Source organism: Rhinoderma darwinii, chromosome 3 (genome assembly GCF_050947455.1).
Source record: "Rhinoderma darwinii isolate aRhiDar2 chromosome 3, aRhiDar2.hap1, whole genome shotgun sequence".
Classification (NCBI taxonomy): Eukaryota; Metazoa; Chordata; class Amphibia; order Anura; family Rhinodermatidae; genus Rhinoderma; species Rhinoderma darwinii.
In genome coordinates this window covers 11,387,967-11,405,924 of record NC_134689.1, presented here as the reverse complement: position 1 = coordinate 11,405,924, position 17,958 = coordinate 11,387,967, and the positions used below count along the sequence as shown (strand labels likewise).

At 44.5% G+C, this 17,958-nt stretch overlaps 1 long non-coding RNA gene and 1 pseudogene across 1 annotated transcript; one reads left to right on the top strand and one right to left on the bottom strand.

Moving 5' to 3' along the window:
* Nucleotides 1-510: 510 nt before the first annotated feature.
* On the top strand, nucleotides 511-6,522 carry LOC142748708 (uncharacterized). The gene is made up of 3 exons (XR_012882287.1): nucleotides 511-735; nucleotides 3,785-4,034; nucleotides 6,134-6,522. It is a non-coding gene; the product is annotated as an uncharacterized LOC142748708 (long non-coding RNA).
* LOC142748703 (hemagglutinin/amebocyte aggregation factor-like) lies at nucleotides 1,781-6,452 on the bottom strand (annotated as a pseudogene).
* Nucleotides 6,523-17,958: the final 11,436 nt, after the last annotated feature.

Below are 17,958 nucleotides of genomic sequence, written 5' to 3'. Positions count from 1 at the left end.
AAGCAACAGAAAATAAAAGAATAAAATAAGTACAAAAAAAAATACAAAGTAAATAAGAAATCCTATAACCCCCCTAAAAAGAAAGAAATTATACATACACACACACGCACGCACGCACGCACACCTGTAGATAGAGCCACACACACACGCACGCACACGCACCTGTAGATAGAGCCACACACACACGCACGCACACACACCTGTAGATAGAGCCGCACGCACGCACACACACCTGTAGATAGAGCCACACACACGCACGCACGCACACACACCTGTAGATAGAGCCACACACACGCACGCATGCACACACACCTGTAGATAGAGCCACACACACGCACGCACGCACCTATGTAGTGTCCCCCAAGACACTAATTGTGAGATAACACGATGTAAATGTATTTTATGATGTTATGCTGCCATCAAGTGGTGTAAGTTGGTATTTTCTTAGAAGCTTCCAGAAGGTGGGAGGAGTTTAGTTTACATATAGTGGACACTTCCTCCTCAGAGGAGCAGTTGGAGGCAGTGGGCAGAGGAGGAAGCTGCCAGAGCCAGTAGTGAGCAGTTCTGCTGCTAGATCAGTACATGGCAGTTAAGCCCCTGAGGAAAGACCTAGAGCAACTCTCTGAGGAGACAAAGCAGGAGAGAGACACAAATCTCATTGTGACTTCAGAATTTGTCAGGCCGAGTAGCCCCAGGAATTGGAAACAGAACCAGAGATCCTGACAGGATAAAAAGGTAGTGATTTAGGGTAGAAAAGCCTTATACAGAATATATTCTTGGGCCCCACCACAGTAGAATTACTATAACTTGGAAAATGCCATACTTGTACTTCACTGTGTTGTAGACTGACATTACCACAGGACTTGCACCTCCATTTTGTGTGGACTTGTAACCGCCATTTTGCAACTAAGTGAAGTCTGCTTCAAGCACAGCCTGTGTAACTGTCACCACAGCCTCCTGTCTTCCTTTACACATCTAATATCAAAGACAACCCAAAACACCATCAGGACAGGAGCAGACACAGGGAGTGTCCCGGGGATATAGAGACGGTCATCAGCATCATTATTTGTGCAGGATCCACACTAAGAGCCCAGCCGGCAGCCATTTTATGGACCTACGCCTTTCCCATCCATTCTCGGGTCTCCCTCTAGCAGGCTGTACACACACACATATTATATATATATAAAATTTTTAAGGGCCTGTTCACATCACCGTTCGCTTTCCGTTCATGGGAACCGTCTGAGGTTTCCGTCGGATGAACCCCACAACGGAAAGTCAAACTGAAACCAGAGCTTCCGTCACTATTGGTATCAATGGTGACGGAAACATCGCTAATGGTTTCCGTTCGTCACCATTCCGGCAGGTTTCCGTTTTTCCAACGGAATCAATAGCGCAGTCGACTCCGCTATTGATGCCTATTACCCTTTTATCTTGTCTGTAAATAAAACCAAAGACACCTTGTGTGGTAAAGTGGAAGTGGCCACCGCTTTATTATTTAACAACATAATTTTAAACTTGCTTGAAGGCTTATTAGTTTTTCCCCTTTCTCCACCTCTAACCAAACCAATTGTACATAACCACAGGGGAGGGAGGGGGGTGTTCCTCTCGTTGCTGCAGAAGGTAAGACGGCGACCTGCCTATGAACCCTTCCTTTTATTAACCAAACCACTTCCCACAAATATTTCTAGTACTATACTGTGTGAAAAAAAAGCTGAACAAGCAAGAATTGATTTGCATCTAGATCATTTATTTCAAGGCATCATTGTCTCCATCTAGAGGACAGATTAGAGTATTACCATTCAATTATTATAAAACAGGCCAGATTATGATTTATACAGTCAGCATATTCCACTGCACTTTACAATCAGGAAATACAAAGTTCAGACCAGTGATATACAGTGTAGACAATTTCTGACTAAAAGAACATTCACATATAATTAGGACCTGCTCACCAGAGGTTACAATCTAATAGTATCACAATGAAGGTTTATATGTGCTCAAGAGCTCCACCTGGAGGACAGCAGCTCAGTCCGATTGACATGTGTAGTATCTCCAGCGTCGGTCTCTGAAAAACAAGGCGGAAGCTTCAAATTTTAGAATTATCAGGTTTTATAAATTAACAATTTAATGTTGGGTTTGGTTCAGGTTTAGAAGATCGACCTCATGATTCTTACTGCTCCTCAGACTCCAGTTACAACACTGCTCTGAATGTTATCATTACATTTGACCATAAATATAATAGCGCCCTTAAAGAGAATGTGTCGCTAGAAATTTGTTTTTGTTTTTTCCAGTTAAACAATTATTAATTAAGTGATTACACATTGTTTTAATTTTTTTAATTTTTTCACAAGTCAGGAAATATTATAAATTAGATTCTAATTGAAAACATTTCCATATGCTGGCCACTAGAGGGAGCAGTTCCCAAAATTGCAGCATGGTCACTGTGGTAAATCAACCCCATTGATTTATGCTGCAAATTTGGGGTGGACACCCTCTCCTCTAGTGTCCTCACACAATCCCCCCTCCCTTATTCTGGCTAGTGCCAGGAGAAGGAGGGGGTTGAATCTACAAACCTCCTACACTGTGTGCCGCCATTTTCTGAGCGATTAGATACAGGGCTCAGCAGACAGTATAACACGAACATAATACACACATCACATACACGAACATAAATTACCCGCTGCTGCCGCCTCCGCTGCTATTCCTTGCGCCTTCGCTTCCTTGAACATATGGCCTGAAGCTGCGGCCGGATATCGTCATCTTACTGTCCGGCAGCGGCTTCCAGTCCACATGAAAATGGCGCTGGATTTCGCTCTGCGAACGAGCTTCGTTGGCCTGTGTGGGAGCGGCGCATGCGCAGTTCACACACAGACAGCGCACGCTTCAGAGAATGGAACGGCTCCCGTTCTCTATGGGGATGTATGTGCCGTATTCCATCTCTGTATGTGTCGTTAATTGACACATACAGAGATGAAAAAAAATATGGCAGCCCCCATAGAGAAGTAAAAGTAAGTAAAAAGTAGAACATGAGAACACATAAATAAAATTTATGTTAATATCATATTAAAGCAATATAATAATAATTTTAAAAAAAATCATGACACCTTCCCTTTAAAATTATTTTTAGACGGGCTGTCCAACAAGGAAGGGACTGTCTAGCAGCTGCCATGGGGCTCATAGAGACGGTGAGACCCTCATCAGGTTGGGCCCATGCTCTTCTCCATGCACAAGGGCAAAAATACCGTAGAGGCAGATCATGCGGCTGCTAGGAGGCCCAGTCCTGGTTGTTCCCATTCTCTTTTTTTAGCTGGGTGACTATAACCTGTGCAGCACTGCCCTACTGAGGAATTGCGTTATTTGCAAACAAATTGACTCAAGGGTCATGGAAAGAGTGTGAATGGGGGAAAACCATAATGGGGGCCTCTTTGATCATAACTATGTGGCCCTCATCCTTTAATGTATTCTCTGTCCATGGTTGCCCTTCAACATGGGCACTTCTATGCTAGGAAGAAGTAAAAACATACTTGTACTGTCCTGGCCATTTCTGTATTGTTCCTATTGTTTGCAATGTAAGCAGCTGAATGTGGGCGTGGTTGCAGTGTGATTGACAGCCACATACATTTATGCAGACTGCAGTGATGTCTCTACTTAGCAGCATTTTGTGTGGCTATAACTTTATAATGTACCGTATATGGCGGCGTATAAGACGACTGGGCGTATAAGACGACCCCCAACTTTTACCCTTAAAATATAGAATTTAAGATATACTCGCCATTTCGTGCAGGAGCGCTTCACTATGGCCATCGGCGGCAGGACCCAGGACTCTCTGTCTCTTTGAACATGCGCAGATAGGCTGCTTCATCGCGCGAGATCTGAGAGGCAGGGAATGAGAGGAAAGGGCGCGCCAGAGAGATCTACGGAGGCTTACAGGATCTTACAGAGATGTTCCCTGGCGGCTAATACCGGCTTCCCTCAGATCCGTGGCGGATTCCGTGCATCCCGGGAGCCTGTGTACCGGACTGCAGGCTCACAAGGTAACACACAACCTGTGTACAAGACAATATCCGGCATATAAGACGACCCCACACTTTTGACATATTTTTAAGGGTGTAAAAAGTCGTCTTGTACGCCGATATATTCGGTACATACTCTTTTGCGTTGTCATGGATACTGCTAGTCCCAACCAGGAAACTATCTGCAGACACGCTCCACTGCAGGAACTGATCAAAATCATTCTGATAGTTGGTCCATTTGCAGTTGCTTTGAATCTTTACTTCTCCTTGACAGCACAAGAATTTCCACCTGTACATATATGAATTTATGTAGATCTGGTCAGATTACATTTGAATACCTCCCAACAGTTGAACCAAAATTGTGAGGCGTTTTAAGCCCCGCCCCTTCCCATCTTGGAGCATCCCAAAACTGACTAGAAACGCCCCCTTTATGCAAATCTACATAAGCTCTGTCTCTTCGCACTCCCATTTCTGGGACAGTCCTGTGAAAACCTGGACTGTTGGAAGGTATGTATTTTGGATACACTCTAGTAAGGCCTCATGTTCAGTGACTACCCTGCAGTTTACCTTCTGTCTTCTTTGCTGTTGTCATGGTAACTGCTCATACCATTTATCACTGAGCCAAATGGACATTTGTATTCAAAGAAGTCGTCAAACTAATTAACATCTGCTGACCAGGTGCAGGACGCAGGGCCGCTGAAGGTGTTCTTACAGGTGAAGTCCCAGACACGGTCTTCAAACCTATCATCATGGTAGCTATCGGGACGATAAAGGAGACAGATAGAACTCACTAGGATTAAATGTATTTTTTACTCCAACAATAACCTTTAGCATGTCTATTATAAGTGTCACAGTTATTGGGGTCTGGGAGCAGGGTCCCCCCCTGATAACCAGAGCGAGCGGGTCCTGGCAGTGATAATAATGATGAGATGATATCAGCCACTTCTCCGTTGATATAAATAGGAGTTAGTAAATATAGGAATGACATGATTGCATTGTATTAGTGGAATATTCCTTAAAGGGGAACTCCAGTCCTGAAATTGCTGAAGGCTGCCACTGATTAAATTGGGTATCTGGTTTAGAAAACCCATTTTCAAATATTATTGAGGAATTCAGAGTTAATAGGGTGGAGGGGGACTCTCATTCAGGACCCTCTTCTATTAGCCAGATTGGAGTGTGGCTACAAAGAGTAGACTCTAATTTTTAAATTATTTTTAAATTATATGTAGTCTGTCTTTTCTTTGCAGAAATTCAATAAATACTTTGTTATTTTCTAAGTGTTAGTTGGAAAACAGGGCTTCTGTTGCCGGCAGGCAATAAATCTATTTCAATTTGGCTACAAAGAGCGTCTCTCGCTCTGGAGGACCCAGAGTATCCTTAAATGACATGGAGAGCTCATTGATTTCAGTGGGAACTGTGCTGCCAAGTTCCCATGCAGATTACAGTTGATCGCTGGGGGTCCAAGTGGCGGGACTCCCTTAACCAAAAGGGATTGTTCAAAGTTGTCAACTCTTGTAATAGTGTAAAAGCACTTATTCTTTTAATATGGTCACATGATGCAACATATAAAGGGGCGGGGCTTAGCTAAGGGGATGGGCCTTAGCGTTCCTCCTTTAATGGCTGGAAAACCCCTTTAACTTATGGCTGACTAGTTTCCTCATGTGGAAAAAAATGAGTAGGAAATAGAGATAGCCATTAGTTGTTACAATGTAGAAACCTTACTGTAACTGTGGAGTTACCCTTAAAGAAGAGCATGAATCAGCATTTTAACATATTAATGAAGCCATTCTGAGACTAAATTGTCATAAAATGACACAATACGACTAAATGAGTGAAGAATTACCACCCCGACATATTTTCTATTTACTTACCTTGTAACACTCCCGATACTCTGATGACTTGCACATTGAAAGTTTAGAGGTTGATCAAAGTCGTTAACCCATCGTGCTAAAAAACAACAAAAATGTTAAATTGCTTGTTTCGGGCGTTGATACTAGATTAGTGTCTCATAATGAAGCCTAGTGATCATCTGCAGAATAGACCAGGGATATACAGCATATTTGGTAGATATGAAGATGTGGACTTTTCATGGTTAATGAAGCTGACTTGCTTGGGTTTAGGTTGGAATGTAAGAAGAAGATTAACCCTGCAGCCAGTGCTTGTCCAGATTTACTACCCAAAGTGTATGAACAAATACTATAGAGAAAAATGACAATTCATAAGTATTTGTTGCAACCTTACCGTTGCGTGCCGCAAAGACCGAGGTGCCGCACATCAGCAGAACAAGTATCAAGTTCATGTCTGGAGCAAAGGAAGGTGAGGAGGTGTGAAGATTTCTCAAGGTCCTTGGATCTGTGACTGTTCTGCAAGTCCCACGTGCCTTATATAGGGTGTAAATTGGCACCATTCAGAATACCATCTCTCCGATTGGGCGTTGATCATTTATGTTTGTGTTTCTTGAATACAATGACGTCTTTGTCTATATAGGATTAATTAAAAGTTGGAAATGTTCCCCAATAGTCCAGGATGAAAGCCATGAAGTCAGGAATTTTTACATTTTTAAGTTTAAATCTACTTTGCAACGACGGTGCTGTACTGATATTGTACTGATCATGACATACTTCATGGTTTATACTCCACTCACATCCAGAGCGGCATCCGTGGTATCTTGGGGCCATTGGTAATAGACAGGTACATTATACACAAGGTGGTTAAGACCTTGGTGTACACAGGTTGGTGCAATGGCTACCTGTAGGCGACTAAGCTGTGATTCTCTGCATGTCCTGACACCTTTCTATCACAGCCAGCAGGAAGTTTTTCAGTAATTTGTCCTACAGTATCTCTTCTGTTGGCTCGGACCAGACGGGCTAGCCTTCACTCCCCACACACATCATTAAGCCTTGGACGTCCATGACCCTGTCACCAGTTCACCGGTTGTCCTTCCTTGGATCACTTTGGAAGGTACTAACCACTGTATACCGGGAACACCCCACAAGAACGCAAGAACGTCCGTTTTGGAGATTCTCTGATCCAGTTGTCATCACATCACAATTTGGCCCTTGTCACAGTCCCTCAGATCTTTACACACACATTTACAGGACAGTTGGGACATTTCCAATTTGGATTGACACTAACACATACCTAGAACCGCTATACCAAACCCAATAAAAATTACACCAGACCATACCCCTAAATTCATTTCAGACCACCTATATTAATATCAGACCCCATAAATATATTCAGTCCTTTAATTCCTTACCGAATTCCAACCCCAGATCAGATAAAAAATATTCAGACCCTAGATCAAACTATATACTTACCCTCCTCGCTCCGATTTCTTGATCAGGTCCGGGTGCCGCTATATTGGGCCCCGATGACATCCAGCATCGGTACATTGTGTGCGCCACCGCACACTACATCCTCAGTACCCAGTACAGCGATGGGGGTCAGTATACAGGTCCTTACCTATTGGATTAATCCAACAGATAACAGACAATTTTATTTATTTTTATATGTGGGGGCACATTCTTCCCCCATCTCCATTCTACACCATGGTAAGTGTAGCTTTCCACTGGTTGCACCAGATGGGGAACTGCAGGTTAGGGACCACTATATAAGGCAGTGGCATCCGCGGCAATGATTCAGTTCACTGTCCTAGCCCTGTATCACAATACTACTAATTTAACAGCTGTTAAATGGGATTGTCCAAGACCCTATTAGAGAATTCTGAGTTAATAGAGGGGGACTTTCAGACATTTATGGCATATTTTGTGGATATGCCATAAATGTTTAAGATGGGAGTACCCCCATTAAATCTGCATGAACATATTCTTCCTCCTTCAGATGTAAATCAGATATTTAATTACCTTAGAAGAATGTGTGAAATTTCTCAATTTCACCACCAATAAGAAAAGGTTTTGTTTTTTTTTAAATTTAATTAAGATGTTTGATGGTTACTTCATTATTTGCGCCTCCGGGTGCACTATTAACTCCTTGAGGACCGAGCAATTTCTCTTTGTTTTGTAATCACCGCATTCTGAGAGCTATAACTTTTTGTTTTCCTGTAGATGTAGTCGTATAAAGACTTGTTTTTTTGCAGGATAATTTGTAATTTTAACTGGTACCATGACCGGAGCGCAGCAGCCCCTTCACTCAGCTGTTTAGTTGGGGTATATGTGGGGTAACCCCCTCGCTTATATTATGTGCCTTTAATTGTCGTGTGTTCTACTTACATGTGGCAATTACTTTCATAGGGGCAAAGAGTTTTATCAAGGGTTAATCCGTTATTGATAGCCGACTGGGGAGCCATGGAACGTGTGTTTTCATGGGGAGTTGTGGGAAGCCACGCTGGGCACAGTGTTGTGTTCATTGCTGCATGGAAGTTACTTTATTCTCTGGGTAGTGTTACTCCTGGGCACCATTTTGGAGGGGAGGTTCCTATTAGTCTAATGCTAAAAACTCTGAGATGCGCAAGTGTGACCACGTAGTCGCATGTCTCGAGAGTGGGGGTGGAACCTCAGCAGATAATTTAAAAATGAGTTGAATTTTGGCACCTAGCGTTGCGCGTTTTACTGGTCACAGAGATAGACTGTCCTCCTCTTCTGCAAGCTGTTGTTTCTGAGATACGGGTGGAGTTACCACTAAAGACGGCCATCCAGATTTACAGATTAAAGGTATGTGCAGTGCCAAGTGGGGCGGGAGCCACTGAAGGCTGTAAATAGCCGATTTGCCAAAGCAAAAGCAGTCTCTCTACACATATAGTTTACATAAAATGTTGAGTCACTGTGTACATACATTACATTACTTATCCTGCACTGATCCTGAGTTACATCCTGTATTATACACCAGAGCTGCACTCACTATTCTGCTGCTGGAGTCACTGTGTACATACATTACATTATTTATCCTGTACTGATCCTGAGTTACATCCTGTATTATACTCCAGAGCTGTACTCACTATTCTGCTGGTGGAGTCACTGTGTACATACATTACATTACTTATCCTGTACTGATCCTGAGTTACATCCTGTATTATACTCCAGAGCTGCACTCACTATTCTGCTGGTGGAGTCACGGTGTACATACATTACATTACTTATCCTGTACTGATCCTGAGTTACATCCTGTATTATACTCCAGAGCTGCACTCACTATTCTGCTGGTGGAGTCACTGTGTTCATACATTATATTACTGTAATGGCGGGGTAGGGAGACAGACAGGTGAGCCCTAATCTACCCGCCACTCAGTCCCTGCCACTTGCAACGACCCGTCCTAGGCGACGGGGTACAACTGGGCGACGGTCCCTACGCTCAGTAAGTGCACAACAGATAAGGGTACACAGAAGCTAGGGAAACGGGGCAGCTGCCCACGGAGACACCGTGAGCAACGAGAGTAGTGAACGAGCCGAGTCAAACCAGGAGTGCACAAGGTACAAAACGCTGAGCAGGAGAGTGGTCAGTAAGCCAAGGTCAATAACAAGCAAAGGGTCAGTAGTTCAAGCAGCAGCAGAGCCAGGAAACAAGCAGAGCAGAATCACAGGCAAAGGAGGAACAGGAAAGGCAGGTATAAATAGACTGTGGGCGGGAGCTAGCTCCGTCTGGTCAGGCTGTGATAGGCTCTCCCACTCCTAAGCCTGCCATCCTGAGTGGTGGAAGATGGTGTCAGTCTCACAGACATAGGAGCAGGTGCAGACTGATTACCCACGGGCATCGACACAGAAGCTGTGTCTGGCAGATCCTTTACAGTACCCCCCCTTTTATGAGGGGCCACTGTACCCTTTCTAGGTGGACCTGGTTTATTGGGGAAACGAAGGTGGAACCTCCTGAGCAATACCCCAGCGTGAACATCCCGGGCGGGTACCCAAGTCCTCTCCTCAGGCCCGTATCCTCTCCAATGGACCAGGTACTGGAGGGAGCCTTGGACCATCCTGCTGTCCACAATCTTGGCCACCTTGAATTCTACCCCCTCAGGGGTGAGAACAGGGACCGGAGGTTTCCTCGACGGAGCCAAGGACCGGGAGCAGCGTTTAAGGAGGGAGGCATGAAACACGTTGTGTACTCGAAAAGACGGGGGCAACTCCAGTCGGAAGGAGACAGGGTTAAGGACTTCAATGACCTTGTACGGCCCTATAAACCGGGAAGCAACCTTCTTGGATGGGACTTTAAGGCGCAAATTTTTTGAAGATAGCCACACCAGATCCCCGACCACAAACAAAGGGTTAGCAGAACGTCTTCTATCTGCCTGAGTTTTTTGTATGCTCTGGGATGCCTCTAGGTTCTTCTGAACCTGGGCCCAGACTGCACAGTTCCTGATGAACGACATCTACCTCGGGATTGTTGGAACTACCAGGTGAAACGGAGGAGAACCGTGGATTAAACACAAAATTACAGAAAAAGGGGGAGACCCCTGACGAGTTACTGACCCGGTTATTAAGGGAAAATTCGGCGAGGGGAATGAATGAGACCCAATCATGTTGACAGTCAGAGATAAAACACCTTAAATATTGTTCTAGAGACTGATTAGTCCTCTCAGTCTGGCCATTAGTTTCAGGATGGAAGGCCGAGGAGAAGGACAGATCAATCTCCAACTTCTTACAGAAGGCTCTTCAAAACAATGAAACAAATTGTACCCCTCTGTCAGAAACAATATTGACAGGAACCCCATGGAGACGCAGGATGTGTTTGACAAACAAGGTAGCTAACGTCTTAGCATTGGGTAGTTTCTTGAGGGGCACAAAGTGGCACATTTTACTGAAGCGGTCTACTACAACCCACACCACCGACTTGCCTTGAGAAGGAGGCAAATCGGTGATAAAATCCATGGAGATATGGGTCCAAGGTCTCTGGGGAATGGGCAAAGAACATAGTAAGCCCGCTGGTCGGGACCTGGGAGTCTTGGACCTAGCACAAACCTCACAAGCGGTGACGTAGGCCTTAAAGGAACAGTGTCACCAACATTTTTTTTTTAATATCAGTTTTATGTTAGGGTTTTATTAAAAACGTTTATATTTATTTGTGTGTTTCTGTGTTACTTTTTTCTATTTTTACACTTTTTCTTCCCTATGGGGGCTGCCATTTTTTTTTCCATTTCTGTATGTGTCGATTAACGACACATACAGACATGGAATACGGCAGCTCCAGTCCCATAGGGACTGCGAACGGGGCCCGTTCCATCCACTTTGGTGTACGCCGTGTGTGTGGGAACGGCGCATGCGCCGCTCCCACACAGTCCGATTTGAAATGCGCGCCGTCCGGCGCCATTTTCCTGTAGACCGGAAGTCGCGGCCGGGCAGTAAGATTACTACTTCCGGTCGCGGCTTCTGGACTTGTGCACATGGAGCAGCGGCAGCAGACGGAGCGGACGGACCGGAGGGAGCGGCGGCGACTGGAGCAGGTAAGTGATTTCTATGTATGTTCGTGTTTCAGTGTGTTTTACTAGTGTATGTAAACCTTCTACACTGTGTGTTAGCTCAAAAAATGGCGACACACAGTGTAGGAGGTTAGACCGTTCAAACCCCTCGTTTCTCCCGTCACTAGCCAGGATAAAGGAGGGGGGGATTCTGAGAGCTCACTAGAGCGAGGGATTTTTTCCCAATTTTGCAGCATAAAGCAATGTGGTTGCTTTACCACATGCAATGCTGCAATTTTGGGAAGTGCTCCATCTAGTGACCAGTGCTGGGAAATATTATAAATTGAATCCAATTTATAATATTTCCTGACTCGTGAAAAAAAAATAAAAAATTAGAACAATGTTTAATCACCTACACACTAATTGTTTAACTAAAAAAAACAAAACATGTTTTGCTGGCAACACATTCCCTTTAACGTCTTTAAGCAACCCAGGCCACCAAAAGTTTCTTTTATGAGGGGCCACCGAACCCTTTCTAGGTGGATCTGGTTTATTGGGGAAACTAAGGTGGAACCTCCTGAGCAATACCCCAGCGTGAACATCCCGGGCGGGTACCCAAGTCCTCTCCTCAGGCCCGTATCCTCTCCAATGGACCAGGTACTGGAGGGAGCCTTGGACCATCCTGTTGGCCACCTCGAATTCTACCCCCTCAGGGGTGAGAACAGGGACAGGAGGTTTCCTCGAGGGAGCCAAGGACCGGGAGCAGCGTTTAAGGAGGAACAGGAAAGGCAGGTATAAATAGACAGTGGGCAGGAGCTAGCTCCGTCTGGTCAGGCTGTGATAGGCTCTCCCACTCCTAAGCCTGCCATCCTGAGTGGTGGAAGATGGAGTCAGTCTCACAGACATAGGAGCAGGTGCAGACTGATTACCCACGGGCGTCGACACAGAAGCTGTGTCTGGCAGATCCTTTACAATTACTTATCCTGTACTGATCCTGAGTTACATCCTGTATTATACTCCAGAGCTGCACTCACTATTCTGCTGGTGGAGTCACTGTGTACATACATTCATTACTTATCCTGTACTGATCCAGAGTTACATCCTGTATTATACTTCAGAGCTGAACTCACTATTCTGCTGGTGGAGTCACTCTGTTCATACAGTACGTTACTAGACTGACATGTAGTAAATATATAAAATGTTATAAAAATAGACAAAAACGCACAATTCAACCCCTTTCTGACATCCGCCGTATATATATATATGGCGCTGTCGGACAGGGGTTCCCGCAAAGCGCAGTACCATTAAGTCGTGGTGATAGTGCGGGCTAAGGAGCTGAGCCCGCACCATCACTGCCAGGGTGCCAGCTTTATGTTACAGCTGACACCCTGATGTAATGGTCAGGACCGGAGGTAGCCACCGATGCGGCCAATTAACCCCTCAGATGCTATGTTCAATAGAGATCGCAGCATCTGAGGGGTTTTTAGCCCCCGACACCCCAGCAAAAAGATCGCTGGGTTGCCGGTGGCTGAAATGGCAACCAGAGGCCTAATACTGGCCTCCCGGTCTGCCAGCAAAGGAAGCCTCCTATGCCCGACTCGGAGGCGGGGCCTAAAAGGCTTCCGGTACCAACGGCAAAATGGTGCCGTCTCAGAATCCCGGCTCAGAAGCTGAGCTGGCGTCATCAGCAGTAGGTGTCCGCTGTATGTTACAGCGGACACCCCACTGTAACGGCAGGAACCGGAGCTAGCTCCGATCCCTGCCATTAACCCCTTAGATGCAGCGACCGCTGCATGTTAGTGGTTTGTAGCAAATCGGCAGCCCTGCCATGCGACCGACTGCTATTATGGCAACAGGGGGCCTAACAATGGCCTCCTGGTCTGCCATTACGGAAGCCAATTAGGCCCCGCCAAGAGGCTGAGGCTGATTTGCTTGTTGTCAGTGAACAACTGACAGTTCTAATACATTGCACTACATAACCAGCCAGATACACCATAACAGCAGCAGGCTAGCATTACAAGGGTGGGAAGGGCCACGGTTTTTGGCCCTTTCCAGCCTCATAATATCAGCCTGCGGCCGCCCCAGTGCCTAGCCATCGTTACGAATGGTCGAGTACTGGATCGTACCCGGCTCTTCCCGGCACCCCTGGTGGCGGTGGGTACCGGAGTAATAATGGGGGGGTTAGTGCTAGCCTTTTAACCGGCTATCACTAAGCCCCGCCTTTGTTATGGACGTTGTCTATCAGACAACTGCCATTACTAAGGTGCTAATAAAGTATTAAAAAAAACACAGACACACAAGAAAATATTTTTTCATTGGAATAAGAACTCCCCTACACAATCCTCTTTGACCATTTTTTAAAAAAAAAACAAAAACCTAGATCATCGAAGTAGTCCACCGAATCTACGACGTAGTCCAACGCATCTATGACATAGTCCAGCAGAACCTGCTAAACAAAAAAATAAAGTTAATAATATGAAAAATAAAAATACTTATACTCACCTACAGCAGACATCTATCTGTCTTTTCCCCTGCGCCGCAATGGAAACTAGACGTCGATGAACTTCTAAAACGTCATATTACAAAGTATTTTCCCACAAACACATGTATCCCCTATCCACATGTGTGATCGCTGGCGCCCCCAGCGATGAGAATTAAGGACCGAAATTCCCCTGAAGTAGCCAGCGCTCCATTCATTTCCATGGGACAACTGTCTCCTGCAGCTCCGTAAAAATAAATGAAGGAATTCATTTAACCCCTTTAACTAGCGTTTCTAAAATCATAAAATGTCATTTATTTTATGATTTTAGAAGCACTAGTGTTCCCAGGAACTAAATTGCTTTTACTTTATACTCACCACTGTGTTTACTTTGCTCCGCTTGGTGCCGTGGTGCTCAACGCCCTGCTCCGTCGCTCCACTCAGAACGCTGTTACGCCCAGCGTCATAGTGACGTGGTCCCGCTGTGCGCAGGCAGCTCATGGGACTGGCGGGGGGTTGTGTCTGGCTGGCGACAGGAAGCACAGCGGAACATTTTTCAGACACCCCTGGACAGTGGTAAGAAACCTGGACTGTCCCTCCTGATCTGGCGGTTAGGACCTATGTCAGTAGCGGCAGCTGTACCAGCGGCGCCCCACCCGTTCCTACATTCTATTTGCACCCGGGACACATGCCCCTCCTGCCCCCCCTAGCTACGCCCCTACATATATGGCATCGCCAAACCAGGGAGAACCCTTTTAACAATTTTTGGTCTGTGTGTCTTCAGTGGCATAAGCTGGGCGCAACATATTTGCCACTGAAATGTCATATCTGGGGAAAAATTGCAAATTTTACTTTGCACCATCCGCAGCACAATCATTTATAGAAAAGGCCTGTGGAGTGAAAATGCTCACTACACCCTTTAATTGGTTTGAGGGGTGTAGTTTCCAAAATGGGGTCACTTCTCAGGGGTTTCTTTTATTATTTCACATCAGAGCCTCTGCAATTGTGAACCAATACTTTATAAGTCACCAAATTAGGCCTCAATTTCACATGGTACTCTTTCACTCCTGAGCCCTGTTGATCGTCCAGGCAAAAGATTAGGGCCAAATGTAGGGTGTTTCTAAAACCGGGAAACACAGCATAGTAATTAGAGAGCTGCATTTTCATGGTTGCACAAAGCTGGGTACCACATATTGGCATATCTATGGAAAAAAATCCAATTTTCACTCTGCAACATCGAGTGCACACTAATTTCTGGAAAACACTTGCAGGATTAACATGCTCACTACACCCCTAGGTGAATACCTTGGGGTGTAGTTTCCTAAATGGGGTCATTTCTGAGGGCTTTTCACTGTTCTGGTCCCACAGGAGCTCTGCAAATGCGATATAGCTGCCAGAAACCAATCCAGCAAAATCTGCACTCCAAAAGCCAAATCACGCTCCTTCCCTTCTGAGCCCTACTCTGTGCCCAAACAGCAGTTTATGACCACATGTGCGGTATTGCCGTACTCGGGAGAAATTGCTTTACACCTTTACAAATGTTGGGGCACTTTTTCATCTTTTATTTGTTGAGAAAATGAAAAATTTTGAGCTAAAACTACGTCTTACTCGAAAAAAAATTTTTTTATTTTCAATGCCCAATTCTAATAACATTTATGTAACACCTGTGGGGTCAAAATGCTCACTACACCCCTAGATAAATTCCTCAAGGCATGTAGTTTCCCAAATGCAGTCCCTTTTGGGGAGTTTCCACTGTTTTGGTCCCACAGGGGCTTTGCAAATGCGACATGGTGCCAAGAAACCAATCCAGCAAAATCTGCGCTCCAAAAGCCAAATAGCGCGCCTTCCCTTCTAAGCTCTGCCGTGTGTCCAAACAGCATTTTCTAACAACATATGAGGTATTTCCGTACTCTGGAGAAGTTGCTTTACAAATGTTGGGGGGCTTTTTCTTCTTTATTCCCTTTGGAAATATATATTTTTTTTTAGCTAAAACGCCATCTTAGTGGAAAAATTAAAAAATGTATATTTTCACATACAAATTCTAATAAAAATCTATGAAACACCTGTGGGTTTAAAATGTTCACTACACCCCTAGATTAATTCCTTGTGGGGTGTAGTTTCCAAAATTGGGACTTTTTTGGAGTGTTTCCTTTGTTTTGGCATCACAAGACTTGTTCAAACCCGACATGGTGCCTAAAATATAATCTAATAAAAAGAAGGCCCCAAAATCCACTAGGTGCTCCTGTGCTTCTGAGGCCTGTGTTTCAGTATATTACCGCACTAGGGCCACATGTGGGATATTAAAAAAAAACTTCAGAATCTGGGCAATAAATATTGAGCTGTGTGTCTCTTGTAAAACCTTCAGTGTTACAGAAAAAAAATGAATTAAAAATGAATTTCTGCAAAAAAAATGACATTTGTAAATTTCACCTCTACTTTGCTTTAAATCTTGTGAAACACAAAACGCCTAAAGGGTTAAGAAACGTTCTAAATGCTGTTTTGAATATTTTGAGGGGTGCCATTTTTTAAAATGGGGTGATTATAGAGGGCCCTCAAAACCACTTCAGAACTGAGCTGGTCCATGAGAAAATAGCCTTGTAATGTCCTATAAAAATAAAAGGACGTTCAAAAATCGATGCAAACATAAAGTAGACATATGGGGGATGTTAAAGAGGCTCTGTCACCAGATTTTGCAACCCCTATCTGCTATTGCAGCAGATAGGCGCTGCAATGTAGATTACAGTAACGTTTTTATTTTTAAAAAACGAGCATTTTTGGCCAAGTTATGACCATTTTTGTAATTATGCAAATGAGGCTTGCAAAAGTCCAAGTGGGTGTGTTTAAAAGTAAAAGTCCAAGTGGGCGTGTATTAGGTGCGTACATCGGGGCGTTTTTAATACTTTTACTAGCTGGGCGCTGTGAAGAGAAGTAACATCCTCTTCTCTTCAGAACGCCCAGCTTGTGACAGTGCAGATCTGTGACGTCACTCACAGGTCCTGCATCGTGACGGCCACATCGGCAGCAGAGGCTACAGTTGATTCTGCAGCAGCATCAGCGTTTGCAGGTAAGATCGACTTACCTGCAAACGCTGATGCTGCTGCAGAATCAACTGTAGCCTCTGGTGCCGATGTGGCCGTCACGATGCAGGACCTGTGAGTGACGTCACAGATCTGCACTGTCACAAGCTGGGCGTTCTGAAGAGAAGAGGATGTTACTTCTCATCAGAGCGCCCAGCTAGTGAAAGTATTAAAAACGCCCCGATGTACGCACATAATACACACCCACTTGGACTTTTACTTTTAAACACACCCACTTGGACTTTTGCAAGCCTCATTTGCATAACTACAAAAATGGTCATAACTTGGCCAAAAATGCTCGTTTTTTTAAAATAAAAACGTTACTGTAATCTACATTGCAGCGCCTATCTGCTGCAATAGCAGATAGGGGTTGCAAAATCTGGTGACAGAGCCTCTTTAACTAGTAACTATTTTGTGTGGTATTACTATCTGTTTTACCAGCAGATACATTTAGATATAGAAAAATGCAAATTTTCGCTGAATTTTGGTGTTTCTCACAAATAAATATTGAATTTATCGAGTACATTTTTTCACTAACATAAAGTCCGATATGTTACGAGAAAACAAAGCATTCCAAAGCTATTACCACATTAAGTGACACATGTCAGATTTGAAAAATAAGGCTCTGTCAGGAAGGCCAAAAGTGGCCACAGCGGGAAGGGGTTAATATTGATTATGAGAACTGGTTTCCTTCAGAGGTGAAACTTGAAGCTCCTGGGGCCCAAATGCAAAATCTCTATCAAGGCCCCCACCTTCCATATATCATTTATAAAACTGTTGTTTTCTTATGGGACAGAGGTACTATTGCCCCCCACCAAGGGCACCAGGAACAGGGTACGACTCTGCACCTATAGTTCTGCCCCTTGGTTTCATCTATGAGAAGGTTAAATGTCTTTCCTTGCACTGGTCCAGGTGGTGGAGTTTCTTTTGGCAAGACAGGAGCTTCCTTGTATCCAAGTGGCAATAAATTGTTTCCTCTTATGTTTAATAACATCTTTGTTTTTCGTTTGTTGATTTGTTCTCAAAAACAATGTTATGTAA